This window comes from Salmo salar, unplaced genomic scaffold (genome assembly GCF_905237065.1).
Source record: "Salmo salar unplaced genomic scaffold, Ssal_v3.1, whole genome shotgun sequence".
NCBI lineage: Eukaryota > Metazoa > Chordata > Actinopteri > Salmoniformes > Salmonidae > Salmo > Salmo salar.
Window position 1 is genome coordinate 276,954 of NW_025548266.1, and position 6,000 is coordinate 282,953.

Consider the following 6,000-nt stretch of genomic DNA (forward strand, 5'->3'; position numbering starts at 1 on the left):
TTACTGTAACACAGTGTTTTATTAGTACCAAGAGTATTACATGTTTTAAATGTAACCTTTATTTAACTTGGCAAGTCAGTTAAGAACAAATTCTTATTTTCAATGACGGCCTAGGAACAGTGGGTTAACTGCCTTGTTCAGGGGCAGAACAACAGATTTTTACCTTGTCAGCTCAGGGATTCGATCTTGCAACATTTCAGTTACTAGTCCAACGTTCTAACCACTAGGCTACCTGCCGCCCGTTAAGTACCTCAATGGACCGTAAAGGTAATCACTCTACAAACTATCACCGTGCCCTTAAGGAAATCACAAATATTATGGGCACATTAGAAATAGTGGATATTTGGAGACTAAAAAACCTCGACCTAGTAAGATGTACATGGAGGAGACTTAATCAAGCTAGTCGTCTTGACTACTTTCTTGTCTCTTTCACTCTTGCATCAAAGGTTAAAAAAGTTTTAATAGGAGACAGAATGCGATCGGATCATCATCTAATTGGCTTTCACATAACTCTTATTGATTTTCCACGTGGACGGGGATATTGGAAATTTAATCAAAGTCTACTGGAGGATAACTTATTTTCAACTAAGACAAAATATTTTATAACTTTATTTTCCAGTATAATATAGGTTCAGCAAATCCCCTTATTGTTTGGTATCCCCTTTCCATAGTGGGGTCATATTAGTTTGTAGCTGAGAGTCTCCCCTTTCCATAGCGGGGTCATATTAGCTTGTAGCCCAAATGATTCAGAAGTTGACACATCAGCTGTACTGACTTCAGACGAATCCCTTGACAGTTGTACGCACTTCCCACTGCAGATGCAGAAGGCCGACATCGGCAGTTGTGATGTATTGAGATGCAGATAATGCAATAAAACAGATAAACTGACATGGGGACTTTTGTATGATGTTAACTAGATTGACGCACAAATACGTCTTCAAATAATATCTGTGGTTCTGCTCATGTACCATAGTGATAGTTCTCTGTGTGTTTCAGTGTTTACAACATCATGTACCATAGTGATAGTTCTCTGTGTGTTTCAGTGTTTACAACATCATGTACATTACATTTACATTTACCATATTGATAGTTCTCTGTGTGTTTCAGTGTTTACAACATCATGTACCATAGTGATAGTTCTCTGTGTGTTTCAGTGTTTACATCATGTACCATAGTGATAGTTCTCTGTGTGTGTTTCAGTGTTTACATCATGTACCATAGTGATAGTTCTCTGTGTGTTTCAGTGTTTACATCATGTACCATAGTGATAGTTCTCTGTGTGTTTCAGTGTTTACAACATCATGTACCATAGTGATAGTTCTCTGTGTGTTTCAGTGTTTACAACATCATGTACCATAGCGATAGTTCTCTGTGTGTTTCAGTGTTTACAACATCATGTACCATAGTGATAGTTTCCTGTGTGTTTCAGTGTTTACATCATGTACCATAGTGATAGTTCTCTGTGTGTTTCAGTGTTTACATCATGTACCATAGTGATAGTTCTCTCTGTGTGTTTCAGTGTTTACATCATGTACCATAGTGATAGTTCTCTCTGTGTGTTTCAGTGTTTACATCATGTACCATAGTGATAGTTCTCTCTGTGTGTTTCAGTGTTTACATCATGTACCATATTGATAGTTCTCTCTGTGTGTTTCAGTGTTTACATCATGTACCATAGTGATAGTTCTCTCTGTGTGTTTCAGTGTTTACATCATGTACCATAGTGTTAGTTCTCTCTGTGTGTTTCAGTGTTTACATCATGTACCATAGTGATAGTTCTCTCTGTGTGTTTCAGTGTTTACATCATGTACCATAGTGATAGTTCTCTCTGTGTGTTTCAGTGTTTACATCATGTACCATAGTGATAGTTCTCTCTGTGTGTATCAGTGTTTACATCATGTACCATAGTGATAGTTCTCTCTGTGTGTTTCAGTGTTTACATCATGTACCATAGTGATAGTTCTCTCTGTGTGTATCAGTGTTTACATCATGTACCATAGTGATAGTTCTCTCTGTGTGTTTCAGTGTTTACATCATGTACCATAGTGATAGTTCTCTCTGTGTGTATCAGTGTTTACATCATGTACCATAGTGATAGTTCTCTCTGTGTGTTTCAGTGTTTACATCATGTACCATAGTGATACTTCTCTCTGTGTGTTTCAGTGCTGTTGAGTACACTGGTATACTGTAGCCTCGGACAAGGTGGGGGTGAGTACATTTATCTATATTCATCACCTGTTCTATAATAGTAACATTTCTCTCCCTCCTCTCCTCCTCCTCCTCCTATTTGCCTCCTCTTCTCTGTCATATTTTGACTCCATCTTTCTCCTCTCATAGTAAATTGTAATTACATTGTGTTTGATATGTTAGTACAGTGCCTGTATTTGTCAAACATCTCAGAGTGCTGATCTGGGATCAGGTCCCCCTGTCTGTCCATGTACAGTGGGGCAAAAAAAGTATTTAGTCAGCCACCAATTGTGCAAGTTCTCCCACTTAAAAAGATGAGAGAGGCCTGTAATTTTCATCATAGGTACACGTCAACTATGACAGACAAAATGAGAGAAAAAAATCCAGAAAATCACATTGTAGGATTTTTATTTATTTATTTGCAAATTATGGTGGAAAATAAGTATTTGGTGAATAACAAAAGTTTATCTCAATACTTTGTTATATACCCTTTGTTGGCAATGACACAGGTCAAACGTTTTCTGTAAGTCTTCACAAGGTTTTCACACACTGTTGCTGGTATTTTGGCCAAACTATCCTAAAAGCACTGACTTTGCTGATAGCTACATTACTGAGGAAAATGTACTGACTATGGCTGTGATATGTGGTTGTCCCACTGAAGATGAATGTACTGACTGTATCTCTGGATAAGAGTGTCTGCTATGATGACTAAAATTTCAAAAAATATGTCCATATTGTGTGTTTCCGTGGCTTGTGGTTTGGCAGGCCTGATGGTTTTCTGTGACCCAGATGCCTCCAGCAGTGTCCATGTTGTATTCATCAGTTATATTACTGTATTCATCAGTTATATTACTGTATTCATCAGTTATATTACTGTATTCATCAGTTATATTACTGTATTCATCAGTTATATTACTGTATTCATCACTACTGTTCTATTTTCACCCAGTGGCATCATCAGTTATATTACTGTATTCATCAGTTATATACACTTTTCTTGGGCCACTATAACTATAACTATTTTGCCAATTGGACTGGTCCCCCCTACCACACAGAACCACACTAATCTACAGACGGAAACGCACGAGGTGGCTAAAAACAGACCTCCCTCCATCTTCTAACATCTTGCTACCTATGGCTTGGCTAGCTATCTAATTCTCACTGGACCCTTTGATCACTCGGCTAAGCATGCCTCTCCTTAAAATATGTGGACAACTACAACTACCTAGGTGTCTGGTTAGACTGTAAACTCTCCTTCCAGACTCACATCAAACATCTCCAATCCAAAGTTAAATCTAGAATTGGCTTCCTATTTTGCAACAAAGCATCCTTCACTCATGCTGCCAAACATACCCTCGTAAAACTGACCATCCTACCGATCCTCGACTTCGGCGATGTAATTTACAAAATAGCCCCCAATACCCTACTCAACAAACTGGATGCAGTCTATCACAGTGCCATCCGTTTTGTCACCAAAGCCCTATATACTACCCACCACTGCGACCTGTACGCTCTCATTGGCTGGCCCTCGCTTCATACTCGTCGCCAAACCCACTGGCTCCAGGTCATCTACAAGACCCTGCTAGGTAAAGCCCCCCCCTTATCTCCGCTCACTGGTCACCATAGCAGCACCCACTCATAGCACGTGCTCCAGCAGCTATATCTCTCTGGTCACCCACAAAGCCAATTCCTCATTTGGCCATCTCTCCTTCCAGTTCTCTGCTGCCAATGACTGGAATGAACTACAAAAATCTCTGAAACTGGAAACACTTATCTCCCTCACTAGCTTTAAGCACCAGCTGTCAGAGCAGCTCACAGATCACTGCACCTGTACATAACCCATCTATAATTTAGCCCAAACTACTACCTCTTCCCCTACTGTATTTATTTATTTTGCTCCTTTGCACCCCCATTATTTCTATTTCTACTTTGCACTTTCTTCCACTACAAATCTACCATTCCAGTGTTTTACTTGCTATATTGTATTTACTTTGCCACCATGGCCTTTTTTGCCTTTACCTCCCTTATCTCACCTCATTTGCTCACATTGTATATAGACTTATTTTTCTACTGTATTATTGATTGTATGTTTGTTTTACTCCATGTGTAACTCTGTGTTGTTGTATGTTGTCGAACTGCTTTGCTTTATCTTGGCCAGGTCACAATTGTAAATGAGAACTTGTTCTCAACTTGCCTACCTGGTTAAATAAAGGTGAAACAAATAAAAAATATATATTACTGTTTTCATCAGTTATATATTACTGTATTCATCAGTTATATTACTGTATTCATCAGTTAAATTACTGTATTCATCACTACTGTTCTATTTTCACCCAGTGGTATCAGTTATATTACTGTATTTAGCAGTTATATTACTGTATTCATCAGTTATATTACTGTATTCATCAGTTATATATTACTGTATTCATCAGTTATATATTACTATATTCATTAGTTATATGTTACTGTATTCATCAGTTATATTACTGTATTCATCACTACTGCTCTATTTCACCTGCTGTGCCTGTCCTGCAGACACCAAGCTAGTTGTTTCTCTGTGATGTCACCTTTCTGAGGTCTAGTCAACCACCTGATACGTTGTTTGATTGATTAATAAAGACTTGAATTGGCTACACAAGGCTTTAGCTCAGCTTTTGCTGTGCAGGAGACCTGTGCTTGAACCCAGTGTCTCATATTGAATCTGGTGTGGACTGGTAGAACAAGGTTACAGATTCAGCTCTGGAATATATTATAATAGTACTGTCGTGGATGAATAAAGCGGTGGTGGTTTTCCTTAAAGAAGAGAGTCTTGTTGATCGGATGGTTGAGCACATCGTACTTCTTAAAGGAATGTTTATTCAAGTTATGCCTCTTTATCTCCATCAACAAGGGTTACGATTTCGAATGTACCACCTTTTATTCCCAATGAGCTATTGGAGCGCGAGTTATTGCAAGTTAAATTAAGTTTGCAAGTTAAATAAAAATGGTCTTACTGAGTAACAAACAACTGGCTCTGAAACAGTTTATGTTGTTTCAGCGACAAGTGTTTATGTTTTTGGACTCACCGGAGCAGACTTTAGAGTTATCGTTTAAAGTCAAGTATGACAACAGACTGTATTATGCTAGTACGGGTAGTCAACAGTGTTTTGAGTGTGGGATGTTGGCCATAAGCGACATGCTTGCCAGAAAAGGGAGAAGGCAGAGGGCGGGACACAGGTGGTCCTCGTAACGCCTGGGGCCACTGATGTAGGGAGAGGTGGGCCGACATTGGTAGAGAAGCCACAAGCACCTGTTGCTGAGGAACAAGTTGTTTGTGTTGAGGGTACTGAGTTGCAACTTGTATCAAAGGGGAATATAGCGCCTGATGTGCAGCAGAAAAATATTGTTGTAGGTGGTAAGGACAGATCTGGGGAGCCATTTCCCCAGCCTGGTGAGGAGATGCCCAGTACTAGTGATGGGGTACAGGAGTGGGTTCTGGTGGGGCTAGTCTCCCAGGTAGTGGAGGAGATGTCCATTACGAGTGATGGTGGGGGGGGGTTTCAGCTGGGGATAATCTCCCATGTAGTGAGGAGGTGCCTGGTACAAGTGATGGGATGCATGTGGGAGTGTTGAGAGGGACGTGGCTGAGGGGAGTCAGGGGTCTGTGGCCTCAGTTGAGGAGGGTCAGGAGAAGGATATGGATATCTCTATTGATAAGATAGCAGCTGGTGACGACTCAATTTACAATCTAGAGGAGGTAAATGGATTCCTGGACCAGACTTTGGGGAAATCTGTCAAATTGGCAGATTTTCTTTTTTTTACAGCTGTGGTGTT